The following is a 21,947-nucleotide window of genomic DNA, read 5'->3' on the forward strand; positions in this document are numbered from 1 at the left end:
GGTTTCTTCACCCAACATGTAATTAAACTCTGGAATTCATTGCCGGAAAATGTGGTGAAGGCAGTTAGCTTAGCAGAGTTTAAAAAGGGGTTGGACGGTTTCCTAAAGGACAAGTCCATAAACCACTACTAAACGGACTTGGAAAAATCCCAAATACCAGGAGTAACATGTATAGAATGTTTGTACGTTTGGGAAGCTTGCCAGGTGCCCTTGGCCTGGATTGGCCGCTGTCGTGGACAAGATGCTGGGCTCGATGGACCCTTGGTCTTTTCCCAGTATGGCATTACTTATGTACTTATGTACTTATATCTATCTATCTATCTATCTATCTATATACAGGCAGTCTTTTACATATATAATTATATGTATATTTTCATCTTGATATATTTACAGATTGTATTACAGCTTTATGTTATAATGTGACTTATTTAGATACATGTTTATATTGTAGGAATATCTCTATTTGTTTCTATTTTTATTATACTGCATTGTAGTGTGATATTTCTCAAAATAGGATAGTTATAGTTTAATATTTTTCTCATTAGCCTTTTCCTGTTATTATACTGGGTACTGCTTATTGTCCACTTTTTTTTTGTTACATTTGTACCCCGTGCTTTCCCACTCATGGCAGGCTCAATGCGGCTTATATGGGGCAATGGAGGGTTAAGTGACTTGCCCAGAGTCACAAGGAGCTGCCTGTGCCTGAAGTGGGAATTAAACTCAGTTCCTCAGGACCAAAGCCCACCACCCTAACCACTAGGCCACTCCTTCTATAGGTGTCACCACTTCATATACTCTTATACCACAGGAGGTACACTGGGTTCCTTTTCATGCCTGTAGACAACTTCAAACTTGTTTTTCTGGAAGGGTTAAGGTTAGCATTCTACACTTTTAAAATTGTTTTTACGTTTTAATTTTCTTTTTACTTATGAAATTTAAAATTTTACAAAAGACAAAAACTTCTTTGACAAGAAAATTGCCTAGAAATAAATATGAGCAATACTTAGGAAAGAATGTTAATAGTTAATCAAATTAAAGTTATGTCTAGTTTAAAGAGAGAGATACAAAATCAATATCCAAGGGAAGTTGGGAAAAAACAAAAAAAAGAAAAGAAACAAAGGAAGTCAAGTTAACCTTCTAATACCACCTCCAACCAGCAGACTAATTAGACAAACAACCCATGATACCCTGAAAATTCAAAAAGCTGCGCAGCTGAGGTGGTTGAAAGAAAATGTACTTTTTATCCTCGAAGAAAAGAATACATTTACAGGGAAATGGGGTCCTTCTTGTCTCATACCCAAGAACTTCCTTCTCCTTTCTTGGGTCCAATTGGAAATGTCTAGAAAAATCTGCACCTTCCCAACAAAAAAAACCAAAAACAAAGGATACAAGCAATGTAGCTCTTGTTTTCATGTCCTCCACCATCTCTTCTATCAATGTTGTTGCATCCAAACTATCAGATGATACATCCACATGTGACTAATCTTGCTTCTTTCCACCAAGTTTTACTGGGACACTCGGTATATAATATAATTTTTGCACTGGTGGAAAAGACTCTCAGAATACTTCAAAACATTATTTAGAAATCCATAAAACATGTCTCTAGATATTAATCTAAAATAGGGAAAATTTAGTATTCTTAAATTCAAAAAGTTCTCCAAGTTTTCCACCTTATGATGAATCAATAGTTTGTCTCCAACAAACTGAGCCTGATTATCTTGGATCTTTGATACTGCCACTTCTAACTGGGTTTGTTTAACCACAATAGAATCAAATTGAGTCTTGACTTCTCTCACTTGCAAAACATTATTTAAAGTAACAGACACAAAATAAGTGTAAACCTTATGTAAGGACTCAAGTGCCATCCAAACTGAATCAAAAGCGATCTCTTTATGTCTTGATAATGGCTGAAGTGCAGCTGAACACAAAGAAACCTCCTCCAAACTGAAAAAACAACAGATGAAGAAATCACCCCAACAATCAGATCTGCTGATACCATCACTGACTACTCTCCAAATGCTGCAGGGTCAAGCCATCAGCAGAAGTCTCCCCTGACACAAGTGCAGTCAGTGCTCGCTTCTTCTCCAGGTCTGACATCCCACAGTCCATGGGGGGAGAAACTGGAACAAGCCATTCTGCTGGCTGTAGGATAGGAGGCATTGCCTGTCCTGCCAGGCTGAGTGTCAAAATGCTCTTCGGAAATAGCAGAAACACCCGGTAACAAGAAAGGAGTCGTAAACACCACAATACATGACTGATGGAGAGCTGGGGTCTCTAGCTTCAAAGGAAGAAGACCCTTCAGCTTCCCCTTTCTCTTTAGCATACTCCCAACAAAGAAAATAAGGTAATAACAAAAGTTAAAGTTCAAACGAGAGTGCTCATTGCAACAATCCTTGTCACACCGCTATCTTACATCTTGTATTGACATTCTACACTTTATTTAAATATTGTTTGTTATTCATAATTTTTTTTATTTTTTATCAGTTTTCAGTTACATACAATGACAAAATCTTTGACAGAATATTCCAGTATATGGAAAACCATCATTAACAATAAAAAAGAAGTATAGTAAAGGAAAAATACAAACCATACTGGTATAATAGTCCACAATAAAAATGGATTCAAGATAGATAATTATACCAAAGGAAGTTGGCAAAAGAAAATAAATTATTTAAAAGAAACATGCAGGAGGTTACCCCTATATTAATGGATCTCTTGTCTGGGCTTAACCCTAGGCCCTCTGCATATTAAGGAATGTACGTAACTGTTCAGGTTCAAAGAATACATATTTCTAATCTTTGAAAGACAACAAACATTTACAGGGAAATCTTAATTGAAATCTAGCCTTAATATTTAGGGAGTCTTGTTTCATAGCCAGGAATTTTTTCCGTCTCTGCTGAGTCCATCGGGAAATGACCAGAAATATTGAAACCTTGCTACCTTTGAACTCTGGACAAATATTTTTAAAGTAAAATCTTAACAAAGTTTCTTTATGTTGTAAAAATACAAATGAGACAATTAAAGTTGCTCTAGTTTCAGTATTACCCTTCGATTGTTCCAGAAAGTCTGTTAAATCAAGTGATTCAGTCAAGTTATCCTGTGATATGGGAACATTTTGTTGTTGATTGGCTCTCTTATCCAAGTAATATATTTTCTGAATCGGAAGAAGGGATTGTTCTGAATATTTATAAATCTCTTTCATTGATAAAGGTAGTTTCTAGATCTCTAAAAAATCTATAGATCTATAAAAAAATTTGCAAACATATCTCTTGGAGCAATAAATTGAGATTTCAGAAAATTTAATAACCGTAGATTTAAATTTCTTGACAAATTTTCCAGATTTTCAATCTTTCGGTGTAATAATATATGGTCCCCAGATATTTGACCTTGTTGCTCAGTTATTTTAATGAGTTCTGTTTCCAGAGTAGTCTGTTTCGTCAGGACCCCTTCCATCTTTTCTTTTAAGGAATTTATTTGAGTAGCGTTGTTCAAAGATACAGAAATAAAAGATATACAGACCTTATGGAGAGATTCTAGGGCAGTCCAAATAGATTCCAACGACACCTCTTGAGGTTTAACCAACGGCTGGATCGCCAGTGCACAAAGAGATATTTCTTCTTGTGAAGTAGTAGAAGGCCGAGCCTCTGTGGTTTCCCCAGGTAACATTTCAGGTTGCCGTTGCAGTCCCGCCTCCAACCCAGATATTTTATCAGGTGTCACTTCCTCCAACGGAGTACGCCACCCCTTCGAATCCGTTCCACTATTAGGATTTGGCACAACTGCTCCATCTGGTTGCGGAGGCGGCGGGGTCAAAGGTCCCAATGGGCTGAGCGAAAACTCACTCTCCTGAACGGGGCTCTTCCCTGCCCCATATCAAAAACATTGATATGGACTGCTGCCCAGGTAAGGAGGGTACCTGCTTCGGGAGGGGTGGTCCTTTCGGCTTTCCTTTCCTTTTCGACATGGTTATAGCAAGAGAAAATACATTTTAAAGAAGAAACTTTGGGAGCGTCCACATCATACGTCCTGCTTGGTCACCATCTTGAATCGCACCTGTTATTCATAATTTTTATAGGACATATGTTTTAAATATTCTTTCTAATTGCATATTCCATAATTCTCCTTACAGTATATCAGAACCATTTTCATTTTGTTCCTACTATTACCAAGCCATGGCAGCTCCTGAAATCTGCACTGTTTCTCTAAATTTAATGGGTTAAATAATCCAATTAAGAAGACAAAAAATCCTGACATATTGGAAGGCTTGATCTTACAATTGTATTTCTCCAGGAAAATCATCTAAATTATATTGAGTCCCTAAAATTAAAATAAGATTGGGTTGGACATTGCATTTTTGCCTTCACAGTGGGAACGCATAGTGGTGTAGCCATATTTTTACATAAACACTTCAATTTGGACATTGTTTGACAGAAATCAACTGGGTATATGGGTGTTTGCCCAATTAATGTCAGGTTCTGACAAAGTAAACATTCTATCAATATATGCTTCCAAATTGAGATGTCCCTACTGTTTTTTTAAATTGTTCCAGTTACCAGAATTATTAGATCAGGTCCCGTTGATAAAAAGTGGTTATTTATTTTATGTTTACAACTGAATTTGTCTCTTCTCAGCCAAGAAATGTACTGGGTTCCATTACAGATCCACGGTGATTATTAAAATCTTCTGAAAGGTAGGGTTACCATATGGCTCCAGAAAAAGGAGGACGGATTGAGCCAGCCGGGTTTTACTTCCATTGCTTTCAATGGAAAGCAATTGCGCCGGCCGGGTTTTACTTCCATTGCTTTCAATGGAAAGCAATGGAAGTAAAACCCGGCTGGCTCAATCCGTCCTCCTTTTTCTGGAGCCATATGGTAACCCTACTGAAAGGGATTATGCTTGTTTTTCTCCCTCCTCTTATTTCCAGATTGATATTTTTTCCTGATTCCTAATCATTGAGTTATAGATTATCTTCTAATAAAATCCATGGCATCTTAGTTTCAGATCATGCTGCTATCATAATTGAATTACCAACTAACCCTTCTGAAACCCTATATCCCAGGTGGAGGTTTAATTCGTCTACTTCAATTATTATATTTTCTATCAGAAATGGAGCATGCTATTCAAGATTATTATCTATTCAATGACCCAGCTCCAGTCTTCAATATCACTAAGTAGGATGCTATGAAAGCTACTTTAAGAGGATTTATAATTAATTATGTTGTAAGAAGCATAAATTTATTAAACGATTGAAGACTCAGATGTAGACTCATATTAAGCAATTAGAAACACAGCATGCCTCCTCTAACGATCCTAATATATACCATAACTTACTACAGCTTACTACCACTTGTGAGAGGAATCCACTTCTTTCTTACTGAGATATTTTGCCAAATATTATGCCCAAGGTAATAAACCAGGTCATCCACTGGCTCCCATTTGAAAAAAATAAAAGTAAACAACAAAAAGCAACAACAACAATAACAACAACAAAAGGAAACAGAATAGCTGACATTAAACCACCATACGGTGATATGGTCATTAATGATAAGGCAACAGGCAATACATTTGCTAATTTCTATCACTACAGCTATTCATATGAGATATAATATAGTGAACATAATATCAATAACTTTCTCCATGCCTTACCGAGGAACACATTAACCTCATATCAAGCCAAGCAGAGGTTGTAGTGCAACTTAATTATGTTAACAAGCCAATCAGTGCTAATAATTCCCACTTCACAGGCAATCATTGACACTAATCGGTATTAATTAGAATTTATTCACAGAACTTGCTAAGTGTATTCTGTAAAGTTCTGCATGTAAATTCTAAGATACAGAAAAATCCATTTACATTAGCAGAGGTTGAATCTGTCATCAATTCATTAAAGATCACAAAGCACTGGGTATGGATGGATTCCCTGTGAAATATTACTGCATTTTCAGCAAACAGCTTGCTCCCAAATTACCTCAATTATTCAAGATTTACAACTGAATCCCTTAGCCAATGCCACTTTAGTGGAAACCACTTTTGTTGTATTTTCAAAGCCAAACAGCGATCCCCTTGAGCCTAAAGTTATTGTCCCGTTTCCTTGATTAATATTGAGGCAAAAATATATGCTAAAATCATTGCATAATAATTGTCCAAAAACTAATTTATCCAGACCAAATTAGGTTTGTCGTACATAACTCCTCCTCTAATGCACGTATGTTATCTAATCTACTCAGTGTGGCCAAGCATTATCCAGAACCAATAGCTGCAATCTCTCTTGACATGGAGAAAGCCTTTGACTATGTAGAATGGACCTACCAATTTAAGATTTTACAATGATTGGGCTTTGGTAATTCTTTCTTTGATATGGTTCAGGTGTTTTACATGAATCCTACTGTAAAGGTTTGGATCAATTCATGCTTGTCTAATATTATCTTCTTACAATGTGGTAATAGACAGAGATGTCTACTTTCTCCCTTGCTATTTGATCTGGATCTTGCCATATGGTCACATCATTTTATTAAAGGTATTACCACTGGAACACGAGGTAAAAAAAATGTTGCTCTATGCAGATGTTATGATATATTACAGATGTGACTCAGTTCCACATTTAATTGAACTGATCAATTTTTTGTCAAAATATCAGGCTACATGGTTGTTTTGCATCAAATCTGATTGTGTACAATTTCCCTTTCAATGGTCCTTTTCTGGAGCTAAATACTTAGGAATTAAATCTTTTTTAAAGATCTAGAAACTACCTTGCTCAATAATAGACAAATATTTACAGCAATTAATGATTTAATCAAATTCTGGTCTCCCTTATATTTTATTTATTTTTATTTTATTTGTTATATTTGTATCCCACATTTACCCACCTATTTGCAGGCTCAGTGTGGCTTACATAGTACCGTAATGGTGTTCACCTTTTCCGGTATGAACAAATACAAGGTGTTATTATGTTAGAATAGGGTTCATGGATGGTTGATATATTGGGGAACTTAGGGAGGAAGGGGGAAGTTGGGTGTGTCCATTATGATATTTGGTTTTGTTGTGTTGCAGGTACTCAGTCTTTTATGTTGGATCGGTGGGATATGTCTTCTTGTACAGGTTTGTTTTTAGTTCTTTCCGGAAATTTAGGTGGTTGTATGTTGTTTTTACTATTTTTGGCAGACCGTTCCATAGTTGTGCGCTTAAATAGGAAAAGCTGGATGCATACGTTGATTTGTATTTAAGGCCTTTGCTGCTTGGGTAGTGAAGATTTAGGTATATTCTTGCTGATCTTGTTATATTTCTGGTTGGCAGGTCTATGAGGTCTGCTATGTAGCCTGGGGCATCGCCGTAGAAAATTTTATGAACTAGGGTGCAATTTTGAAGGTAATATGTTCTTTGATTGGGAACCAGTGCAGTTTTTCTCAGAGGGGGTTGGTGCTTTCAAAACGCGTTTTTCCAAATATAAGCCTGGCTGCTGTATTTTGGGCGGTCTGAAGTTTCTTTATAATTTGTTCTTTGCAACTCACATAGATTCCATTGCAGTAGTCTGCATGGCTTAGTACCTTTGATTGTATCAACCTTCAGAATGTTTCCCTCGGGAAGAATGGTTTCACATGTTTAAGTTTCCATATTCAGTGGAACATTTTCTTTATGGTAGATTTTGCTTGATTCTCTAGTGAGAGGTTCCGGTCATTTGTTATTCTGAGAATTTTCAGGCTATCTGCGATAGGAAGGGTGTAACCTGGGACGTTTATGTTTCTGGGTTTATATGTGTTGTATTGGGATGAGATGATGAGGCAGTGTGTTTTATCTATGTTGAGTTTTAGTTGGAATGTGTTTGCCCATGAGTCCATGATGCTTAAACTGAGCTTGATTTCGTTGGTGATTTCTGCCAGATCGTGTTTGTAAGGAATATATATTGTGACGTCATCAGCATAAATGAATGGGTTAAGGCCTTGAGTGGATAAGGAATTGGCCAGTGGGGTCACCATGAGGTTGAAGAGGATCGTTGATAGTGGTGATCCTTGTGGCACTCCGCAGTCTTGTTTCCACATTGATGATATGTTTTTGCTAGCTTTCACTTGATATGTTCTTGTAGTTAGGAAGCCCTTGATCCATTTGAGTGTATTTCCGCTGATTAAAAAAGTAATCTAGGAGTCTTAGTAATATCTTATGATTGACCATGTCAAATGCACTGAACATGTCAAATTGTTGGAGAAGTATGCTTTTACATATACCGTATTTTTCAGACTATAAGACGCACCGGACCATAAGACGCACCTAGGTTTTAGAGGAGGGAAATAGGAAAAAAAAATTTTTCCTTTTTCCCTCCTCTAAAACCTAGGTGCTCCGGTGCGTCTTGTCTGAGTTCGGGATCGCCCTCCCTACTCACGTCAGCGATGTTCCCTGGTGGTCTAGTGACGTCGGGGCAGGAAAGAGCCCCCTCTTTCCTGCCCAGCGCGCTGCTCTCCGTCCTCCTCCATCCTCCTGTATGCTGCCTGATGGTCTCGGTGATATTCAAAATGGCCGCCGAGTGTTGAGATCATGGGGTTCTAATGTATTAAGGCGATAAATCCAACGGGTCTCCCTTTGTAACAACAACCTGTCAATGTTACCACCTCGGGCATTAGGAATAATGCAATCAATAACCATACATTTTAAAGACTCGCTAGAATGTTGTTTGCTGATACAATGTTGTACTAGTGGGGCACCTGTAGTATTGGCTGCTATTCGCGATCGGTGCTCAACCATTCTCGCATTTAAAGATCTTCTTGATTTGCCAATATATATCTTCTTACAAGGACATATGATGTAATATATGATATATGTTGTGCGACATGTGGTTTGGTGTTGAAGTTGATATGTTACACCGTTGTGGCGAAAGTTTGTGGATTCTATAGTTAGGGAAAAAAGCAAAAACAAAAAAGGAGGTGAAAACCCTCACGAAACCGTGGGATATAAAACAAAAAGTGAGGAGAATGGATGAGGATACCAACACTTGTATATTTATTTACTTAAAAATTTAAAATTAAAAAATAACAATGTACATGAAGATGACCCGACACGGCCGTGTTTCGGCCAAAAGGCCTGCCTCAGGGGTCTTTGCAACCTTGGTAGATGTAACTCGGAATGTGTACTCCAAGGGAACTGTCGAGACACAATCCTCTTAGGTCTCCTCTCTTCAAAAAGGTATATATAAAATATATAATAAAAGGCAAAATGGACTTGTAATACTCCTCTCCGAAGAGATGTCTACAATTGCGAGTTATGTGTCTTGTTATTTAACATAACTCAGAGTCACAATGAGCTGCAGTGGGAATTAAACCCAATTTCCCAGGTTCTCAGACCACCGCACTAACCACTAGGCTACTCCTCCATCCCTGGTGCAAAAATATTTATCTTAGCCAGTTTAGACGTTAATGTGTCTTTTCCTGATGCTGTCACAGAGACTTGTATTTCTTGCCAGTTTGGCATTTTCAGAGGACATTAGTTATCGGAGGATTAAGGGGGCAATGTCCCCCAATCACTCTAGTGGAATGCTATCCAGTCTGATCAGTTTTCCAAAACCTAAACATGCTTCATAGCAAGTGTAAATCCTGGCATTGATCTGTTAGGACATTAACGTTTATACCTTTTCTGAAATGGGCAATAAATGTGTATCTTATAGGCATGCCTTGATCCTGCCTAAAACAAACCCAGACTATGCCCCTTTGCCATTTTCAAGCACTTGAGTGTTTGACATGTATATACCAACTTTGTAAATTGGGATCTTAAGGGCTCATTTTCAAAGCAAACAAAAAAAACAAAAGTCCAAAAAAATCATATGGTGGTAGATGGATGCTTTCCTCTCAAAAACATCCAAGTTACAATTTTCAACTCTCCAATTTTCAACATTTTCCTCCACAGTTCATCCAAATTTCAAGGGCATGTTGGAGGCATGCTTTGGGAGGAACATGGGAGGGACATGGATAGCAGCAAAAGATAGACATTTTTCTGTAGGAAAACGGAAACTCTAGAGCTAAAATTAAGACATATTTGGCTAGACCTGTTTCAGTCATGAATAAGTGACCAAAAGGTGCTCTAAATGACCAAATAACTACTGGAGGGATTAAGGCATAACCCCCCTCCTTTATTGCCCCAGTGGTCACAGACTCCTCCCACCCCCTAAGATGGAACAGTACATAGGCTCTGTATGACAGCTTCAGATATGATGGCCATTCTTATTAGAGCAGAAAGTAGGTCCCAGGAGTAGCCTAGTGGTCGGTGCAGTGGATTGTAGAGATGGCGACTCAGGGCCATATCCCACACTAACTGGTACACTTGTGGTAGAACATATGAGCCCTTCAAAAACCACTAAATACCTACTGTGTCTACATACAGATGGCACCTGCAAGCTTAAGGGCTATTTTAGTAGTGTACAGTGAGGTACAGCAGGTTTCTATCTGATCCTGGAGGGCTCATCATACAGTATAAGGGGGTTATTGTGAGATGTGTACCTGGGACCTTTTATGGGAAGTCCACATAGTGCCCCCTAGGGTGACCCACTGCTCTGCTGGAATGTCTGTGTGGCCAGTCTACTATACTATGAATGATAGCCCCTTTTCTCGTGGACTTTTTTTTTCCAAAATGGTTCCAAAAGAAAAATGTACTGAGCACAAAACATCTAGACAGAGGCAATTTTCAAACCAAAATGATACACATTTTTTAGGTTTGAAAATGGCTATGTTGGCTAATCCAGTTTTGGACTTTTTTATCAAAATGTCCCAAAATTGGACTTAGACATTTTATCAAAAATGCCCCTCCATATGTTTATGCAAGACAAGCATTTAAGTACTGGTTTATGCATGTCTCAAATACGAATAACCCTTCTAAAATGATCACAATATAATATATAAATCGATGCACAACAAGTAGCAATTTTTGACCTTAAAAAGCCTGCACTTAAAGTTTTACTGCTTCCTGTATTGTAATTGAATGTTAATAAAAAGATTTAATTTAAGAAATATACAGCTCCATATCTAACTTCTTATGTATAATGACTCCAAATTCCATAAGGAGACTGACAAGGAATGTCCATTACCATTTGAAACTAAATGAGGGGGATTATCATTCCTAGTTCTTTCCCATTTCTCTTCCTCTCTCTCTCTCTCTCTCTCTCTCTCTCTCTCTCTCTCTCTCTGTATCTATCTATCTATAAATATATATCTTTCTATCTAGATTAGATAGATAAACTCCTTGTATTTGTGATACCTGGAAAACTAATAAAATATTTTGAAAAAAAAAAAGAATAACATTGATGTTATTAATAGCTACATTGCTATTCTTACCCAAAATACACAATTCTGAATATTATGCATAGGTATTAAAAAAATAAAGAACCAGATTGTGCATCAAAACTGCTAGAAGTTATAAGTAAACATTAAAGAGGAGAGGTGAAGGTACTAACCCCTGGGGTATCATCAAAAGACACAGGCTTCGGCAATAAAGATAAATCACCCTAAACCACTTGCTGAGCCTTGTCTGACAGAAAGGCTGGAAACCATGCATGACCTCTGTCAGTAATTCCCAAACCATTCCATCTCTCCAAAAGTATTTTCTGTTTAATTATAACGAAAGCTGTAGAGAGATCTAATAAAAGCATCAAAATCTCTGGCCTCCTACTGGTACTTAACACTGGTTTCAATGCTGAGTTTCATTCTAAAGCTAGATTGTTTCTCATGGCATTGCTGATGCTTTTCCATAAAATTATATACTTGATGACAAATTGTCCATTCTACCAACTTTGCTAAAAATAAGAGATTTGAAACAGGATGATTAATTGCATAAATCATCTAGGTTCCTTGAAGATTTTCTTAGCATTGGCCTCACCACTTGTTCCTTCAAAGTAGCCAATTAATTCCCATCTACCAAACAAACATTTATAATATGTTGTAAGGCTTTATCAAATTCCTCTTTTGTCTCTATAATAAATGAAGCTGGATAATAACATACATGAGAAAGAATGAAATATCTCTACAGTGTGTAGCATTCTTCTCTATATCCACTGTTCTAAGGGGGGGGGGGGGGGACGGAGTTATCAATGTGGGCTACTGTTAAGTCAGGTTACTTTACCACATGTTGAGTTATTTTACCACAAGTCGGGTTATTTCAGCACTGGATCTTATTGCATAAAATGAGACTCTGTGCTAAAATAACCTGACTTCTTGTAAAATAACCCATGTTAATAGTAGGCCACGTTAATAACGTCACCCTTAAATGTTTCCTTTTCTTCCCCATTTTCAACCTCTAAGAGGGGAAGTTATCAATGTGGGATACCATTAAGATGGTTCATTTGATCACAACTTTTCTAATTTTAGCATAGGATCCAATTTTATGCAGTGAGACCCTATGCTAACATTGCATGGCGTGGTAAAATAACAATCTTAACCATAGCCCACATTGATAACATTCCCCCTTAATTACAGATGCGAGTGACGGAACCTTGAATATATCACTTTTATTATATGTAAGAGAAGAAAAAAAGCCTCAGAAGTCTGTGGTTCGCAATAAGCACACAACACCCTGCAGACAAGCTTCAATCATTGGCCCAAAAAACCTCATCCTCCCTACCTAAACCATTAATATTTGTATTATTCATTTTTCACATATATCAACTACATAGCACATTTTTATTAAAGAATTTGTGCTCTGCACTTCCCAGCGGGGACCCATTTCACTTCAAAGCTTCATCAGGGGAAGCATGCATGTGAACTGTTATGTAAAAAAATATATAAAATTATAAGCCAAACTTCTTCATGGTGACACCAACGCCAACTCACTCATCTTCAAACTTATTTTATCTCTGCTCACTTCATGCAGCTTAAAACCTTTTACTCAAGATGGTGCTTACTTATCAACGAGATGCCAATCTACTATCCAACTCATTAACTTTCTGAATTTAAAGGGACAACTATTGATATCAACTACAGACCAGCACTTATTTCAATTTTATATATGTGGGGAGCTATCTCCCTAAAATCAAACAAAATGTTTTTTTTACTGTTTTAGCTGAGATTAAAGAGGATATGTTACTACTACTACTATTTAACATTTCTAAAGCGCTACCAGGGTTACGCAACGCTGTACAATCTAACAAAGAAGGACAGTCCCTGCTCAAAGGAGCTTACAATCTAAAGGACAAAAAAGTGCAGTCAATCAAATTGGGGGCAGTCTAGATTTCCCGAATAGAGGTACAATGGTTATTGGTAACATTAGACATCGTCTTTATATACTCCCATTCCATAGAGTCAAGTTAATAAAGAGACTTTAGAGGCAAGGCCAAGACCAGTTGAGGTTCCCATTGATCTTCTATTTCAACTAGCTTCTTTAGCTTTAGAAGAAAACTTTTTTTGTATTTAAGAATCAATGTTTTTTCTTCAAACTTCAGGGGTAGCGACGGGTGTGAGTTGTGCCCCCACAATAGCCAATTTGTTCATGATGGATTTTGAAGCAAGATGGTTGCCGGAGGCTCTCTTTCAGATGCATATAATGATGTGGAGAAAGTTTATTGATGATGTCCTTTTGTTATGGAGGGGAGACCCAGACAGTTTGGCCGAGTTTGCCTTATGGCAGTGGCGTTCCTAGGCTGCCTGACACCCGGGGCAGATCGCCGATGCGCCCCCCCCCCAGTGAAATTACACCCCCACACACACACACCGGCGAAATTACACCCTCCCCCTGGGTGCATTTTTACCTGCTGGGGGGGGGGGGGGTGTGCCACGCGCCTGTTGGCCGAGTCCGCTCGTTCCCTCTCTGCTGCTCCCTCTACCCTGGAACAGGAAGTAACCTGTTCCGCGCAGAGGATGCAGCAGGGAGGGAACGAGCGGAGTTGGCCCACAGGCGCGTGACACCCCCCCAGCGGTGTGCACCCAGGGCGGACCCCCCCCCCCTCCTTGGTACACCACTGCCTTATGGTTGAATAGGTTTAATCAAGCAATAGAATTTACTTGTGAATATTTGAGATCTACAATACATTTTTTAGATGTGGAGATAAGACTTTGTGATTTGATATTTGAAACAAAAGTCTTTAAGAAACCAACTGATAGGAATACATTTTTACAATATAATAGTTGTCATTCTAGTGTATTAAAGAACAGTCTCGATTTTTTTTCCAGGTTTTAAGATTTTGACAGATTTATACATAGCATGTAATTATAAGAATCAAGAAAATGACTTTGAACATGTGGTTATCCAGTTAATATTCTTAAAAATGCATATACTAGAGTAAAATTCAGTGCTAGAACTCTTTTCTTGTTAGATTCTAGTAAGTATCAGGAAGACGACTTAGTTGACACTTTTGTGCTAACATTGTCACAGGGTGGGAAAGAGGTGGCTAAAATAATTTGACAAAACTGGGATATCATGAGAACACACCCATTGTTTAAAGATCATGCTCTGAGAATTGCATTCTCAAGAAGACAGAATTTGAAAGAATTATTAAGCTCAGCATCTCTCCTAGATGAAATCTCATTTAGAGATGGTGATATGGTCACTCCAAGTGTGGAGAGTGTAAAACTTGTGCTATTATTTTGGAGTATAATGAGTTTATATACCCCTTGAATGGGCAGCAATACAAATTGTGTTGGAAAAATAACAGCTATTCTGATTTTGTGGTGTATGTTTTGATGAACCCATACAATAAAATTTATGTAGGCAAGGCGATCAGGAGATTGAACGTGAGAATGAATGAACATTGATCCTATATAATGAATTTGAAAACAGGAGCTCTGTTGGTTACACACTGTATGACATACAAACACACTTTTGAACAGTTTTGCTGTATACTGATTGATAGAGTGTCGACTACAATTCAAGGTGGTGATAGAGCTAAGAAGATGTGGTGAAGCCACGTATATATAATTGAAATAAGTGCTGGGTCTGTAGTTGATACCAGTAGTTGTCCCTTTAAATTCAGAAATGTATTTGATTAAAGCTTGTCTGCAGGTTGCTAAATGCTTATTGTGAACCATAGACTTCTGAGGCCTTTTGTCGTCTCTTACATATAGTAAAAGTGATATGTTCATGGTCTATAGCAAATCCACATTGGTTTAGATTTATAGTCTGGTTTGTGGTGGATTGATTCCCTATTTGTAGTTGTAAGAGTATAGGAACCTTGCCGTCTCTTTTCTAATCTTCTAGATAAGCGAAAAAAGCCAAGATGCCTTCAGTATTTCAAGGACAAATTATCAGAGAAAATGTGTTGAAAATAGAAATAGAGATTATTTATGTTTTGGCCCAATAAAACTTAGTCATTAATGCTTATTTAACCTTTCAAAAAGGATGTGAAACCTGTTTCTTTCAGGGAAGCTTTTAAATGAATGATTAATTAGAGATTCACAATGGCATTTAATAGGAGAACTAGGCTTTCAAAACATTCATATTAATACATGATGTTTATTCAACATTGTTTATATCTTTGATTTTTTAAAAGTTGTTTGATTTTGATCTTATGACTACTTGTCTTCTGGAATATGTATATGAAAATGCCATATAAATAAAGAGGTATTCTTTTCTATAATATTAAGAAAAACAAGTCTTCCAAACTGCCATCACCAGAGTATCACAAAACTATGGAAATCTCGTCAGAAGTGTGGTGTATCTCATTCAGTACAAAAATAAAGTGAGACGTGGGAGATGGTCAAAAGATTATTCAAACCAGGATGATTACTGGCAATATACAATACCTGAACTAAACATCAACACACCTGTTGGAACACACTTAAAATGCTAACCAAGCTCTCAGTCTCCTAGCTGTGTAACCCCTACTCCCTTTATAAAGCCGTGCTAGAGGCTGCCGGTGCAGTAATACCGGCATTCAAAGAATGAGCTTTGTCGGCATTGCTGTGTGGCTTTGTAAAGGTGGGATAAGTCCTTAAAGAGGACAGGTCGTTCTCTGCCGTCATCTACTATGTTATGCTACTATGTAGTGGAGGATATAGCGAGTGAAATATATTCATCTATTAGATTCTAGAAAATAATTGATTAAACAAAAGCACTGAATTCATGATTCATTATGATAGTCTTTCACAACTCTATTCTTCACAAACTTCTAATTCTTCCAGTGACAAATCTTCTGCGCAATGAGGCTAATTAATTCTTCAGTTGATACCGGTAACTTTTAAAGACCTCTACTATCAGAATTCCTTCTTCACAGGTTATAAATGTTTCTTTCCTTTAGGGTGACATCACATCTAAATGATGTTTCAGTAGTTCATTTACTACATGTATTTTTGTATATTTAATAAAAGACTAATTCCCTCTATGGCCCATACACATACTCTGAGCAATAATCATTAATTTAAACCTAGCAGAATAGTAAATAGCAAATAGGTGGGAAAATGTGGGATACAAATGCAACAAATAAATAAATAAATAGTAAAACAGAGTCATGTAGGAATGTCCCAGAAATTCACATATGCAAACCCAGTGCAAACAAAACCCATGAGCATTTTAAAAGGAACTTTGCATTTCACAACATTCAGACATTTATCTTGCCAAGATTAGTTTGAATTTGGACCTGTAACGTCTCAGAACATTATTTCTAAAATAATTGTACCCATTATTTGTCTATAGCAATACAGTACTACTTTGAACACGGAGCCCAATCCAATCATATATCTCAATAATAATTCTGTGTTTAGGCTCCAGCTATGAACCTGACTTTGTTAGCTTTTTTGGATTAGAATTAAGGTTTGATAACACATTTTGGGTTCATTTGGCTACGTATGCAATAGAAGCATATGCAGGATTATTGAATGAAAGCATTTGAGTACAGGAGATCTCAGTTATTTATCATGGCTGTATACGATCAAAGCAAGACAGTAATTGAATGTAACATTTTTAAGTGAATATGGAATGAAGATTAACATTACATCATTGTGATTTATTTCACACACATTTGCCTAGATACCAGAAACTGATCATTTCTGAAATTGGAGTGTTGCAAAGAGCTGGACAAAGTTCTGTGCTTTTAATTAAGTGGAGTCCATAGATGGGAATGGTACATAAATCAAAGTCAGAATCAGTTATGACTATGCTACTTTGCAGGGCTGTGGTAGCATATTGCAGACCCAGAATCAAGTTCAAATGAGTCTGTGAATTAGGTTCAGGTGCATGATTCCCTCCTGCATTAGGTGTCTGCAGGAAAGATAACTCTTTAAGGGTATGTGAAGGACACATTGTTTCATTTTGTGCTGTTTACTTGGAGCCTTTTTTATTTTGTATTTAATCAATTCACTTGAATGCAGTATATCACCAAATTAAGCAACCAGTAGAAATTGATGAAGCTAAGCATAAGCTGGTTGAAAAATAAATCAGTTTTCAAAATTGAAATAAAGAAAAAACATCTGCACAACTCAATATGAAATCACAAAGCAGAGCACAGGCAGAATGAGACTACTGGGGCTTGAGTAATTGACATTGGGTTAAAAAAAATAATTAATAGCCAGAAGGCAAAGTATAATAGGAAATGAAGTGTTGACATGAGGCTTCAGTAGAACCAAAAGAGGCTTTTGATGAAGGTTAACGGTTCATGGAAATATGGACTAAAGCACTAGTAAAAGCAGGAGAAGGGTGAATATGCTTTCTTTTAGTAGTGGCAAAGCATCAACCATGCTACCAGTAGCTAGAAAAAAGGTGATGGGGAATGCTTTATGGCAGCTGAACTTAGCAATACCAGTTGCACTTAGGATGGACACTCCAGCACCTGACACAGGTGTGAGGTATATGGAAGCTCCTTCCAGGTTCCTCAGTAGGGGACAAACACACGTGACTGCAGTCTCCATTTCCAGACCCTTCTCCCAGCTCATGGCTGTAGGGCATCTGTGAGTGGGGCCTTTCCAACCTGCTAGATCCTGGAAGCACCCCAGCCACTCAAGTGGTGAGGAGATGCACAAGGAATCCGTCTGAGAAAGATGTGCAGTAAATGTGCAATGTGCTTCTGCAAGGCATGGACCATCCCCAGCAGCTATAGGGAGGGGTGGCCCCCAGAGGGGAGGGGAAATATCAGGTATGATGTGGTGGTGTGTGCTGGGGGAAGGGGATCCGGGATGTGTGTGTATGTGTGTGTGTGCTTGAGGCAGGAGGTATGGGTGTGTGGGTGTGCATTGGGATAAAGGGAGAGGCAGGGGGTGGTGGGGAGCTATAAAAGATGTGGTGAGCACAAATAAATACTGCATAACTTTACTGAGTCTTTGTCTGGTACAGACCCCCAGCTGGTGTAGTCCCTGGTCAGCTCTGTGGGAGGGGGGGAAGGTCACCATCCTTGTGATCTGGCTGTTGCTGCAATATGTCCTCCGGCAAGGGCTGTATTCTTTGTTATGCCAACGTGTGCAGCATGCAGCAGTCCATGAAGATCTTGGTGACCTTTTCTGGGCTGTAGAAGAGCTCCCCTCTGGAACAGTTGAGACATCTAAATCTATTTTTCAGCTGCCCAATGGTCTGTTTGATGATGGTCCAGGTGTTCTTATGGCTGTTGTTGTATTTTATTTATTTTTGTTACATTTGTACCCCAGGCTTTCCCACTCATGCAGGCTCAATGTGGCAGGCAATGGAGGGTTAAGTGACTTGCCCAGAGTCACAAGGAGCTGCCTGTGCTGGGAATTGAACTCAGTTCCTCAGGACCAAAGTCCATCACCCTAACCACTAGGCCACTCCTCCACTCCTTAAGTTTGGGGGTGGACAGTGGGAGTCATGAGCCAGGTTCACTGGGGGTAGCTTCTGTCACCTGTGGGGGTAGTAGGAATCACAGGGTGTGTATTGGCTGGTATGGGGACTTTGTGGAATTAAACTCATGGGTATGGGTTCTGGGGGCATCTTGAGGGGGAGAAGTGGTGACATATAGGAGGGAGGGCGTGGGATGGGGGTTAGGAATCCCAGTACTGCTTATCAAGGAGCCAGTAACCAGTGATCCCTCTCAGTCAAACCTGCGGTAGATTCCAGAATGCTAGAGTACATAGGTATCATGGGTGGACCCCCAGGTACCAAGCACACATGTCCACAATCTCCACATGGCTATCACGAATGACCTGCATGTCCATGGAGTGATATGATTTTATGTTCCTATAGATATCTTTGTGTGCCTGGGGGAGGGGGAGGGCCTGAGTGTGTTTGAGCAGTTGATGAGGCCTATGATTGAGGGGGAACAGTCTATTATGTAGAACTGAGCCATGTTGTTCTGGAGGGCCTGGGCGGTAGTGGGATAGGCAATATATTGTGAGGTGTGGTGAGGAAGGCATTGAAGAACTGGGCAAGATAGCTGAAGATGGTGGGCTAGATGAGGCCTTCATTTACTGCTAGCACTGACTGAAACGTTCTGGTGGCAAAAAAGTCCAAGGAGGCTATGGCCTTAAGGTGGACTGGCACTGGATTATTTCTGGATGCCCTGGCCTGGAGGAGGGGTTGTATCTGCATGGCAGCCCTATCAAAGCAGTACACAGTAAGGCAATCCTGGTCAGTGAGGTCTGGGTCTAAGTAATCTCAGGTAGGGGTATGTCCTCCTTGATCTCCCTTCCAAGCTCTCATTCACAACCACCAAAGCATCACCCAAAATAGCATTTAGCACATCCATGATTGATGTGCAGGTGTCCCACCACCAGAGTTGCAACCCAGTAACACCTCCAACTACTGCACCTAGTGAGGCCTAGCACCAGTACACAGTACATAGCACTCACTCTTCCAGCACCAGCAAACAGTCCTCACACACACAGCAACAGTACAAAACACTCACTCTGTCAGCACCAGCACACAAACAGTAGTAGCACACAGCACTGTGACAAACTGGGACTGGACAAACAAAGCAACAATGAAAAACAAGCAAGTAGGGAGGTAGAATGGGAAGTGTGGGGGTTTGGGGACAGTGAGGATTGGTGGGGGAATGGGGCAGATACAGAGCAAGGGACAGATGTTGCTGGGGGGGCAAGCACATGTGGGTGACATGAGGAGGTGAGGCACAGAGGAGGCAAGGACAGGACATGTGAGGGTCAAAAGGTTCAGACTGGGGTAAACAAACAAAGGTAACAGACCAATCAGCAAATCTCCACTCTTTTTCACAAATAACCAGTTCCACCTCTCCATTCTCCAACTAAGCAAACTCACAAATGGGTCCAAAGACAGGTCTGGGCTTCACCTAGTCATTTTTAAAGCAGGTCTAAATCATGACTCTTTTTCTTTCTGGCCCCAGGAAGTCATTTTGCTATCCATTATTGCAAAAAAAAAAAAAAAATCCATCACATAACACTGCCCATCTCACAACTACAACATGCCACCAATATTCCCCTTCTGGAAATGTTTTCTTTTAGATGTATATTGGACTTCAATGTTGTTGTTTTTTTTGTTATGTTTGATTATATGGTTTAAACTTTTTTGTGTGAGAAATGTGTCCATCTGCGACTTATGCTATTTTGGGGACATTATTTTCTTTTGATTATGATCCCCATGGTAGCTTTATTGTGATCTTAAAGAACAAAAATAATGAAACATTTATGAGGATGTTATGTTGATTACAGTTGTTATTTATTATTTATTTATTTATTTGTTGCATTTGTATCCCACATTTTCCCACCTTTTTGCGGGCTCAGTGTGGCTTACAATACATTATGAATGATGGAAATACATTTTGTTACAATTCGGTTATGGATTACATTGTGACGAGTTATACGAGACAAAATCAAAGTAACGTTATGTTGATTACAGTTGTTATAGGGTTTGTGTAATGTGTCTAGCGAAGCAATGCATTTGAAACAGGCTAGCTTCCTGCTGAAACATACAGGCAAGTGGGACCTCAAAACTCCAGACTAAACCACTATGAACAGCAAGATAGAGCCAAAAAAAGACATCCCTACATGATCACAATTTGATACTCATGGGTGACTTCAGTGCTAGAGTTGAATATAATGTTGTTTCATGGAATGAAGTACAGGGACATCATGGCAAAGACAAACCCAATTCAAAAGGTTTACTGCTTCTTTTTTAAGTCTTAGTATCCTCATTTTTGTTTTCCATTCCTTCCCTAATAATTCATAACCTTTTATTTGCTTTCTTAGCCGTCGCTGCACACTGAACAGGAGGTTTCAATGTATCATCAGTGATGACACCTAGATCCTTTTCCTGGGCAGTGGCTCCTAATGTGGAACCTTGCATCGCATAGCTATAGTTTGGGTTCCTCTTTCCCACATGCATCACTTCACACTTGCTCACAATAAACGTCATCTGTCATTGTATGCAAACAGATGTCATGCATATTCATTAGGAAATCCTGAAAACCTGTGTTGTAGTCCTTGGTTGCCCACCCTTATTCTATGGAATTGCTGTCTTAAATTAACTCACAATGAACTGGTACCAAAGCAATGACTGTAAAAATATGGCATTGCATTGGATATTGATATCTAATTGATATCTATCGTGATACTAGTCTCATAAAACAAAATTATATGATGAGTTCAGCAGAAAATTGAATACATTATAAAGCTGAAAATGATGCAGTGCATTATGATTAGATACAAAAAGATATTATCCACATACCTTTAATAGAGTTAAGGGAAACACAAGTTGCCATTAAGAGTATGCAACCTCTTAGCATGTGTGCAGGCTCTGTTTCATATAATTGTGGCCCTGAGGGGCATAATCAAACAGCACCGCAACCGTATTATCGAAAAAAGATAGCCAGCTCTCTTTCATTTCAATAATACGGTTGGGGCCGGCCAAATGTCAGAGATCGCCGGGTTTGAGATGGCCGGCTTCAGTTTTCGCCGATAATGGAAACTAATGCTGGCAATCTCAAACCCGGCCAAATCCAAGCTATTTGGTCGTGGAAAGAGCCACCATTTGTAGTGCACTGGTCCCCCTAACATGCCAGGACACCAACTGGGCACCCTAGGGGGCACTGCAGTGGACTTCAAAAATTGGTCTCAGGTACATAGCTCCCTTAC

At 38.8% G+C, this 21,947-nt stretch overlaps 1 protein-coding gene across 1 annotated transcript in view; it reads left to right on the top strand.

The window, feature by feature from the left end:
- The window catches only part of DOK6 (docking protein 6), a 521,378-nt gene that overhangs the window by 32,006 nt on the left and 467,425 nt on the right, over nucleotides 1-21,947 (top strand). The window lies entirely within an intron of this gene.

The sequence above is a fragment of the Microcaecilia unicolor genome, chromosome 1 (genome assembly GCF_901765095.1).
Source record: "Microcaecilia unicolor chromosome 1, aMicUni1.1, whole genome shotgun sequence".
NCBI classification, from domain to species: Eukaryota; Metazoa; Chordata; class Amphibia; order Gymnophiona; family Siphonopidae; genus Microcaecilia; species Microcaecilia unicolor.